We start from the raw sequence: 10,961 nt of genomic DNA on the forward strand, positions 1-10,961 counted from the left end.
TTTAGCAGAGAAACCCGTGGCTTCCCTGCTTTTGCAAACAGCTCTGCAGGCTGGTTGAGCTTCAGCCTGCAAGAGCTGTTTGCAAACAGGGCAGGAAATCCCCAGCCCTGCTTGTAGGGGGAGGGGAAGGGCAGGGCCTGAGGCTCTCACTCAGCTATGGCTCCACTTGGCTCAGCTCAGCCCCACTCTTCTTCTGGAGCCTGTGAGGTAAGTTGGGCTTGCAGGGGCCTGGGGGGCCCCTCTGGCAGGGTTGGAGGGTTGTGGGTCATGGCTGGGGGGCAGCAGCAAGGCTGCAGGGGGAGTCGGGAACCCTGGCCCTGCCCAAGCAGGCAGCAGCAGTGGGGGAGCTGGGTCCATCCTGCTTCTGCTGCAGCTGCCTGCTGTTGGGGGCAGGAAGCTGCAGACTTGGGTCCCTGGCCCTATAGCCCTGGCAGTTTGGGGTGCCCTCCAGCAGGCCTGTGGGTCAGGGGCTGGGGGCAAGAGGCATGAGTAGGGCAGAAGGGGCTGTTGTGGGGGCAGTGAGGGGCACCAGCAGGGCTAAGGGAGGCATTGGGCGGGGAGGGACACCAGCAGGGTTGCAGGGGTGCTGCAGGGGGCTTTTAATTTTAATAATGGATTTTGGGGGTTTTGTCAGAGAATTTGCAATTTTTTTTATCAAAGGAATTGTTAATTTTTATTTTTATTTATTTATTTTTTAAATCAAAGAAAACCAGGATCCCTCTTGAAGAGTACTTGCAAGAGAACTACCGGGCTTCTAAAACCAGTTCCTTTTCATCACCTCCTGTACCTCTTTCCCTACCTGGTTACATCTCTGCAAGGCAGTGTGTATTGAACTCCTCTGGGTGGCCTTTAAGTGGTGAGTCCAGGTGCCAAATGCTGCTGTCTGTGGGGAAGTGTTAGGTTGGCCAGTTCCCCCCTGGGATCCCATTTAGCATCCCTACAGAAAGAGTGATGTGTAGGAGTTGGGCCACCTAGAATCTCTTTGCCTCTGCCATTGACTTGCTGCAAAAACTTGGGCAAATTTCTTAATCTTTGTCATCATTCATTTCCACATCAGTAAAATGGGAATCATCCTGACACCACTCTCCTGCACAGTACTGTAGGCAGCCTGGACTTAGGCTGTAGCAAGTGCACTGTTCCCACTGGAGCCCATTTCATCTGGTGAGAGACTTGGTAGCTGCCACTCAAATATTTCTGGTCCATGAGCTGCTTCCACATTTAATAAGACACTTTTACTCTCCTGTTCTGTGCTCCTGTCGTGCTAGGCCTTTCTGAACGTGTCCCTTCCCAGCACTCTCCACCCTCCAGGAGGACTCCAACTCAGCCATGATAGAACAGGTGCAGCTCTCCATGGCCAGCACAGTAATCCAGGTGATCAGCCAGATCAGCAACTCCTAGCCCCTCCTGCCATTCTGCCAAAGCTGCATGAGCTCAGGAGTGGACTTGGACAATGATGGCCTGGAGCTTTCTGCCATGATGATGATGATGGGCGATCACTCACTTACAAGTAAGACTGTCTTCCAAGGATCTTAACAGTGAGTCCACAGGTGGCTCCATAGCCCAATTCTAGATCCACGTGTCTTCATAGATTCATAGATGCTAGGGTCGGAAGGGACCTCAATAGATCATCGAGTCCGACCCCCTGCATAGGCAGGAAAGAGTGCTGGGTCTAGATGACCCCAGCTAGATGCATATCCAACCTCCTCTTGAAGACCCCCAGGGTAGGGGAGAGCACCACCTCCCTTGGGAGCCCATTCCAGACCCTGGCCACTCGAACTGTGAAGAAGTTCTTCCTAATGTCCAGTCTAAATCTGCTCTCTGCTAGCTTGTGGCCATTATTTCTTGTAACCCCCGGGGGCGCCTTGGTGAATAAAACCTCACCAATTCCCTTCTGTGCCCCCGTGATGAACTTACAGGCAGCCACAAGGTCGCCTCTCAACCTTCTCTTGCGGAGGCTGAAGAGGTCCAGTTTCTCTAGTCTCTCCTCATAGGGCTTGGTCTGCAGGCCCTTGACCATACGAGTGGCCCTTCTCTGGACCCTCTCCAGGTTATCCGCATCCCTCTTGAAGTGCGGCGCCCAGAATTGCACGCAGTACTCCAACTGCGGTCTGACCAGCGCCCGATAGAGGGGAAGTATCACCTCCTTGGTTCTGTTTGTCACGCTCTGACTCCTGGCCAGATAGCACCCTGCACCCCTGCGTTTCTGGGACTCCCATTAGGATCCTCACCAGCCGGCTGCAACTCTTGTCGCAGTGAGGACAGGTGTTTCCAGGAGGGATGGGCACTGTGTTGCTGCATTGGATGTTTTGATGTTCTTTTCACCTGTTCCTCTTCTGCCTGTTGACGAGCTGTTTCAAAGTGCTGAGGTCCCTCCCAAAGAGTCTTCCTCCGTTTTGGTTGGTCCTGAGCAAGGGTCTCCCAAGTACTGCTGTTGATATTACACTTCTTCATATTTGCCTTCAGGGTGTCTTTGAAGTACTTTCTTTGCCCTTAGCTACTTCGCTGACCTTCTTTCATCTGTGAGAAAAAGATTCTCTTTGGAAGGCAGAAGTCAGGCATTCGAACAACCTGACCTGTCCAGTGAAGTTGGTTTTGGATGATCGTGGCCTCAATGCTGTTGGAATTTGCTTTGGGCAAGACACTGATGCTTGTGCATCTATTCTCCCAGGTAATCTGAAGGATCTTATGAAGGCACTGTTGGTGGTACTTTTTTCCAAGCTCTTGAGATGTCTTCTGTATGAGATTGAAGTTTCTGAGCCATACAGCAGAGTTGGAATGATGATGGCTTGATAAACCAAGAGCTTCATTTCCACAAGGATGTCATGATTTAAGAAGACTCTCTTACCCAGACATCCAAAGGCTGTACTCGAACATTTTAAGCAGTATTGTATTTCTGTGTTGATGTCTGCCTTTGATGAAAGATAGCTTCCAAGATAGGTGAAGTGATCCATGTTCTTCAGCAGTTCTCCATTGATTTGAATGGAGGAGTGGGGGTTGTTTCTGTATTTGGAGCACGTTGGTAAAGGACTTGCATTTTCCTGATGTTTAGGGTTGGGCCAAGACTCTCAGACTTCTGAGAATACATTAAGAATGGTTTGGAGGTCCGTTTCGGATTGAGCAATGACAGCATTGTCATCTAGTCTCATAGATGATTACATAGTCAGGTGGGTGGCAAATTGGCTTAGGGGTTGCACCCAGAGAGTGGTGGTGGATGGGTTGGTATCAGACTGGAAAGATGTAGGCAGTAGAGTCCCACAAGGCGTGGTCCTTGGACCAGTGCTGTTAAGTGTCTTCATCAGTGACTTGGATGAGGGAGTGGAAAGCACTCTGTCCAAATTTGCAGATGATACCAAATTATGGGGTAAAGTTAGGACACCAGGGGGTAGGGAATAAATCTAGGTGGATCTGGACAGGGTGGAAAAGAATAGGATGCAGTTCAATAAAGACAAATGCAAGCTGCTGCACCTAGGGAGAAGGAATCGCCAGCACACTTACAGGCTAGGGAAGGACCTTCTCAGCAGCACAGCAGTGGAAAGGGATCTTGGAGTTGCTGTTGACTCCAAGATGAACATGAGTTGTCAATTTGACAAAGTGATCAGTAAAGCTAACCACACTTGATTATGCATTAGCAGGTGCATAACAAACAGGTCCAAGGAGGTGATACTTCACCTTTATGCAGCATTGGTCAGGCTGCAGTTAGAGTACTGCATCCCGTTTTGGGCGCCACACTTCAAGAGGGATGTGGACAGCCTCAAGAGGGTTCAGAGGAGAGCCACTCATATAGTTAGGGGCCTGCAGGTAAGGTCCTATGAGGAGAGACTGAGGGCCCTGGATCTCTTCAGCCTCAGCAAGAGAAGACTGAGAGGTGATCTTGTGGCTGCCTACGAATTCACTGGGAGTGACAGCAAGGAATAGGAGATGCTCTATTTACCAGGGCACCTCTTGGAGTAAGTAGGAACAACGGCTGCAAACTGATGGAGAACAGATTTAGGTTAGACATCAGGAGGAACTTCTTTACAGTAAGGGTTGCCAACATCTGGAATGGGCTTCCAAGGGAGGTGGTGCTCTTCCCTACCTTGGGGGTCTTTAAGAGGAGGCTAGACATGCACCTGGTTGGGGTCAGCGCTCTTTCCTGCCCAGAGCAGGGGGTCAGACTTGATCTGCTGAGGTTCCTTCCAACCTTAATATCTATGAATCCGCATACTGGAGCTCCGTTATGGATGTTGTCAGGAGTGGACTTGGACAATGATGGCCTGGAGCTTCCTGCCATACCCCAGTGTTCAGCATCCCAGCCAGCCATCTCCTAGTACACCTAGGACCAATGTGGACCTAGTACACCAGAAGACCCAGCCCATGGCAAGACAGATCCCAGGGATGGTGAGTGGCAGGCCACTGTTCCTGCTGGCTTTGGAGTGCACTGTTTGGTGCATGAACGCCACATGCCCCCAGAAGCTAGGGGGGCACAGTGAGCTCCCGCAGGTGGCGGCAGCGCTGTTGGCAGTGGGAGCGTGGAGGCAGCAAGTGTAGAGCTCCCACAGGCACCTGTGGCACTGTGTGTGTGGGGGGGGGGGGGGGACGCGAGTGCCAACCAGTGGTCAGTGACCACCCACAGATGCCACTGGCAGTGGCAACGGCGGCCAGTGGCGATCACAGACCGCCTGCAGGTGCTGCTGGCAGTGTTGGTGGCTTGTTTTCGCAGGGGGTGCACTGCCGCGTGCACCCCCTACGTGTTGCCAATGGTTTGGTGCATGTGGGAACAGCCACTTTTCTGACTGTGTAACCCTGCTGGGTAGCCCCCATTAATCCGCAGTCTGTCCTAGCACAAGCTGCCTTGGGGGAGTCCCTCAGGCCAGGGAGCAGGGACCCAGCCTCCCATCAAGATGGCTGAAGGCTCAGTTGGTCCTCCAGAGCCAAACAAAACCCCCAGCTACAGTCCCTGGGCACATCCAGACAAGTGTGGTCATACAGTATGTGGCACTGCAAACAGTTTGCAGGGAATGTGGGGAATGTCTTTGCTGGTCTTTCAACATTTGTTGTGCGGTGGTGATTGATGCCATTTAAGTAAATTGGTGACACAACACCTCATCCACACCCTCCCAGAAATACAACCCCCCCCTGCCCCCCCCCCCCCCCCCCCCCCCCCGAAACAGGGTACTTGTTAAGCTCCTGGCCTCTCACCTAGAGCAGCAGGCAAGGCATTTTAAATCTAAGCAGCTTTTACATCGGTACAAATTAGCATGGGAAACTGTCATTAAATTACATTTTAAGTCCAAGAGGTTTTAAAGTGGGGGCATTTGGGGGTCCCAAGGAAACAAACCATACTGAGCAGTCCACTTCTACCCCTGTAGCAGCTTGATATGTCATGACCCCCTGCAAAGGGAGTTAAGGGCCCTCATTTCCCTAGGGAGCTCAGGGGAACATGAACCTTTAGAGGCCATTTGAGTAGGGCAATAGCATTGTTGAAAGCTGCAGCTTTTACTAGGAGGTTCTTCATGCTAGCAGGGAATTGGAGACTAAAGCACTAGATTCCTTTTCAGGCTCCTCCATTTCCAGGCAGACACCTGTATGTTGTGGCAGTGGCAATGCCAGACCACATGGCAGCCAAGGAAGGGGACAGACTGCTGCCCAGAGAGCACCCTGGAAGAGAAAATGTCATGCCTGCATGAAACTGGATGTGCTGGCCTCTACAGCAGAGTCCAGCCACTGCTGGGTCACAATGGCCTCGCAGTCAAGTGAAGGAGAGAGGACTGCTACTAGTGCTTGACCAGGGTCATGGCCATGTTGCTTGCCAGGCAGCATGCAGAGGTTGAGGAGCACTACCTGGCCCCCCTGCCTGTCACCTAAGCAGGGAGCATAGCCTGACAGGGGCGTGCACATGCACTCCTTATGCATCACCACTGCCCCAGCCATCTGGCAGATGGACCCTGTGGCCTAAATAATTCTCCAGAGGCAGTCGCCACCACCTGGGGACATGCCACCTGCTCTTGCTATGCACAGCATGCAGGGCCCAGGGCATGCTGTCATTCAGGGAAGTGACGGACTCCCTGGAAAGATTTGTAAGTGTTGCCCACCTGCTTTTTCACAGGGCATTTGTCTACTTTACTAGACTTCTTTCCCTATTGTTTGTTGTTCAATACAATTTCTGCCTGTTGAGAGGTGCAGGTATAACAGGAGCCCCCCTTGGGCCCAGTCACCTCTGCTTTCTCTGGGCAGTCCCCCCTTGAACTTTCCTGCCACACCTTGATGCTGTTATGCTTTTACAGAAAAGGGAGGCTTCCTCCAGGCTTCAAGTGAAAGCTCATCCTCATAAACACAGGTGCCACTGCTCATCACCTTCACAGTGAATTACATAGCCTCATCTTCCCTTATAGCCATGCCCAAGCCTCACAGGTATCACCAATCATTGGATATTAAGCCCCATTGCCTAATCCAGTCACTCTCTCATCCATGGGCTCTCAGACCTAGTGTCAACTCAGTTCCAGGTTTAGAGGCCTGCCTGGACTGATCTTCCAACACTAATGAGTCTTCCCGTGCCTTTGATCATTTCAGCCCCACTTGGGCTCAGTACTCCAAATAGAGGCCCATCTTGACCTCTCTTGGGCTTAGCCCTTCATTCTCAGCCCTTCCTGGGCTTAGGCCTCACTACCTCCAGCCAACTCCATCCCTTGCAGGCTGTGGGTCCTGACTCTGGTTCTTGCCCCTTGCAGGCTGCAGCTGTGGCCCTGCTCCTCAGCCATGGCCCCTATCTCACAAGCTCTGGCCCTGCTCCCAGGCTAGTTGAGACTTCCACCACCCCTACAGTCTCAATCCCTAAACCACCAGTCTTGCTTACATCCTACTCAGGAGTCTTGCTGTGGCCCCACCAAGTCCCAGGACCTCCCGGTCAGCCTCCTCCTGGCCCTGGCCCTGTGGACCCTGTACTTGACCAGGAAGGAGGCTCTGGCTGGGAAGGTGCCTGGAGCCTGCGGGGCCACTTTCCTCTCCCTTGTCCATGCATGTTTCCGAGCAGAGCACCAGTGAGCGGCGTCCACCAGCTCCTTGGATACTTTTAAGGGCTGGCGGGTGCGGTCCGGAGGGCTCTGCTCGGTGTCCCTCTCAGGCGCACTTACGCATTTTGACCATTTGACCCTCACGTCCCTCCTGTCCTGTTTTTCGCCTTTGTTGTCCCAAGTATTTTGTTCTAGGATTCACCCACTAGCCCCCATACGATAGGGGCTACTAGTTAGCTGGGTGGGCTTTAGGGCCCACCGTATTTGAATGTTAAAAATAGACAGAAGTCTTACTGCAGCCCTTTGGCGCAGAAGCTGTTTGCTCCTAGGGCTAGACTGCCTGCCCAGCCCAGCCCCTTTTGGGTCATGTAGCTCTACTGATTTCCCTCTTCCTTACCTGCAGCCTGCTTTCCCTTAAAGTAGCAGGAGCACCAAGCTCCCTGCTACAGTAGGGCCTTGGTGAATAGAAATCTTGGACAGGGAGAAGCTGTTCATTGAATTTGCCACAAAAAAAATTGAGGCAGGGGCTCAGGAGCTGTGCCCAAAACAGTCTTTGGGTTTTGGGAGGGGTACCTTTAAAGGTCACTGTCCTGTCAGGCAGCTACTGACTGCTGCATAATTTAATTGCCCACTTAATGCCTCAGCCACTCCCTCTGAAAAACACAGTAGTTTTACTACTTCCCCTACAAAACCCAGGGCTTTGAAGTAGGCTTTTAAGTGGATGAAGTGAGCTTCAGCCAAGGAAAGCTTATTCTATATAATTGAAACTATATTTTTAACGTATGCTTTGGTTAGTTCATGGCGCTCAGCCTGCAAGCCAAGTCTAGCCCATGGAAGCATGACATCCAGCCCTGGAATGACATCCATCTGGTCTGCTCCCCACTGGCACATGTTGGGATTGGGGCTACCCTGCCCCACCCCTGCTGCCCCACATGTCCAGATCAGTACTGGGATTGGGGCTGACATCAGGCTGTTTCTCCTGCAACCCATGCATCTGGATTGGAGCCACACTGCCACCTGTCCCTGCCACACATGTTCAGACTGGGGTTACTCTGACCCACCCCAGGTGGATAGATCAAGGTTGGGCTGCTCAATCCCTCTGCATTGGCTTCAGGGAGGGAGCTTTTAATAGGAAACATGCCATCTTTCTGCTGGGTAGGCAGGCAGCACCTGTCGCTGCTTCAATTAATACCCATCTAATGCCCCAGCCCATCCTCCTACAGAAACCCAGTAGTTGTGCTATGGCCCCAGCATACCTGGCCTCTCCTTGGGAGATGAAGATGAGCTTTCACATCACCTCCCTTCCCCAACCACAGCTCCAGAGCAATGCTTAGCACCCAGCTGAGGATTTACCCCCCACCCTCACCCCCAGTCCAAACTCTCATTGACTCCCCCTTCCCCCACCACCGCCCTCCCTTAACATGCCACTCCTGGACCGTACCCCCCCCATCATCATCACCTCCTGCCAGCACAGGAGAAAACCACACAGAGGAGACCTTGAATTCAGCCAACAGTATTTAACAGATGCACTACATTTTATTTATACATTAAAGTGGCCATTCAGTGCAAACACGCAGTGCCTGGCAACCTGCCAGGCAGTGGAAACTCTGGGTCACAGTCACAGACAGTATTATTACAAACATAGGAAATGGTATTGGTATTGCAGGCACAAGAAGAATAGTAGGTTTTGCAGAATTGCAGGGTCTTGGGATCTCTTGCATCCTTGGGTTCTGCAAGCCCTCACTGCTTCTTGCATCAGGTACTGGGATGAGCTGGGTCAGAGGGCAACTCAGTGGCAGGACAAATGCAACAGGTATTCAGGCACAAAACCTCCCACAAACATTTCACCACACGCCTGTGGGACACCTAGTGGGCCTGCCATGTCGGCTATGTTATGTATGTATTCTCTCAGGCCACCTGCTGGTGGAAGGGTAGCAGTAAACTCAGCCATTCCTGAAAGCTGCTTTAACAGAGACATGTGAATGTGACAAAATGTGCCACTTCTCCATTGCATTTATACCCTCTGTGGCCTACCCTAGGCGAGGTCCTGGCCCATGTGGGTCTCTTGTCTGCTTATCCAGTGTCATCTTTACAGCTTGCTTCCCTTTCCCCTCCCATCAGGTGATCACTAGTGTCATTTTTAGTGAGGGTCTTACTGCCGTTCCCACCACCAACCTACAGCCTTATGACAGGAGAAAGACAAGTTTGAGAGAACCATATCCTCCCATCTGGAGATGGTTGTTCTCTAATCTGGACCAACCATTGATTCAAATGGGGAGCATACACTGCCAGGGCTAAACCAGTGAGCAACTGCAGCCAACAGAAACAAGCATAGAGCACAGCTGTCTCAAACCCTTCTGCCTGGTTTGTGTGGATATTTGATAATGTTATCTCATTGATCAAGATCAGGCACTGAACGGCCTTGTGGCACAGCTGGAAGTAGCCTACTCCCAGTAGACACTAGATCAGTGTTTCTCAAACTTCATAACTGAGGCACACTTTTTTCTAGATTAAAACCGGCAGCACAATTTACTCAGCGATTCGCAGCCTGGATCTCCATCGGCCCGATTCTGCTATGAGGGCCAGCCTGGCTGGGCCTAATCCAGACCGTTTTTTCATGGCATACTTCTACTTCTCTCATAGCACACTGTCTAGAAATCACTGCCCTATATGTTAGCAGTGGCCTTGGCAATCCTGTGGTTGATTCTGCATGCACACAGCACTTGGTCCTGTACCTTGCACGACTTGCTGCACTGACAACCACCAGGTAGGTTAGTTAGCTAGCCTGTTGCTCTCACAGACATTTCCACCCCTCAGTATGTTGGTAGCAGAAACCAACCATATTTAACTACTTCCACTCCATCTACAACACCGCTCTCCAGACATACCTGGCCATCCCTAGGTAGACTCCCCACCTCCTCCCTAGTCATGTGCTGCTGCTGGGGCCCTTTGCCCATCCCTTACCTTTAACAGCTGCTCATCTCAAAGATACAGAGAGGTGGGCACCTGGGATAGAGCTGTGGGACAGGTGTGGGAAAGCCAGAGTGTGGGGACCTGTGCTGCGACAGGGGGAGCAGGACCAGCAGAATTGGAGGAGATGGTGGGGGGGGGTCAGGGCAACATGGTGCAGGGGTACAGTCAGGCATACCAGGGTATGAGATGAGTAGGGACCCTATGCCAGGGGCAGCAGGATATAAAATTACTGCTGCAGTCACACAGGGCTGCCAACCCAAGAATTCTTGTTTACTGACAGTAAAATCACATGCAAGTAACAAAGTTTGTATGCCAGTAAAAAGCTGGCAGACTGTCAATCAAAAATGTATTGGGTTGGCAAACAAAGGTCCTTGGGTGAATCTGATATCTTTTATTAGACCAACCCAAATGGTTGGAGAATAGTTATTAAGCAAGCTTTCGGGTTCAAAAACCCTTCGTCAGGCTAAGGAAGTTTCAGCAGTTGGTGTGTGCACTTCCTGGATGGAATGAAAAGTAAAGAAGCCAGCGGCTGGGCTGGTATGCATACAAGACAGGTAGTCAGTGAAAATGTAGATTGAGGAGTCAATGGGTGAGAGACAGCAACTGTGCCACCTGACTAGGCTGCAAGTCTTCTCTTGCCAGGAGAAAGCCATGTCCTCCCCTAGCAGGCAGAAATTCAGGGAGGTCACAAAGTTCCTTCTGTAAAACAGGAGACAGGAATGCATTAGAGCCAGGAACAGCTCATCCCTAGGGGAGAAGCATTCCAGAGTGGCCGAGAAGAGTAGTAGAGTGCTGGGCTTGCCTACAAGGGGTTTCCGAGTATGGCTGTTGCTGCACTAATGCAAAACTCTGCTGTAGATGTACTAATGGTGTGCCCCAGGTTTGGTATAGTGTTGCTCCCCGTCAAGTTTAGTTTACTCCTGCCTAAACACTCTACTGCGATTAAGACCTGATTCAATAAACTCTTTGCAGAAAACTTGGGCCTCCTGAAATTGACTG

At 51.5% G+C, this 10,961-nt stretch overlaps 1 long non-coding RNA gene across 1 annotated transcript; it reads left to right on the top strand.

Moving 5' to 3' along the window:
- The first annotated feature begins 630 nt into the window (after window positions 1-630).
- Window positions 631-10,043, top strand: LOC132250283 (uncharacterized). The gene is made up of 3 exons (XR_009461950.1): window positions 631-856; window positions 1,266-1,507; window positions 5,538-10,043. It is a non-coding gene; the product is annotated as an uncharacterized LOC132250283 (long non-coding RNA).
- The last annotated feature ends 918 nt before the right edge of the window (window positions 10,044-10,961 follow it).

Source organism: Alligator mississippiensis, chromosome 4 (genome assembly GCF_030867095.1).
Source record: "Alligator mississippiensis isolate rAllMis1 chromosome 4, rAllMis1, whole genome shotgun sequence".
Classification (NCBI taxonomy): domain Eukaryota; kingdom Metazoa; phylum Chordata; order Crocodylia; family Alligatoridae; genus Alligator; species Alligator mississippiensis.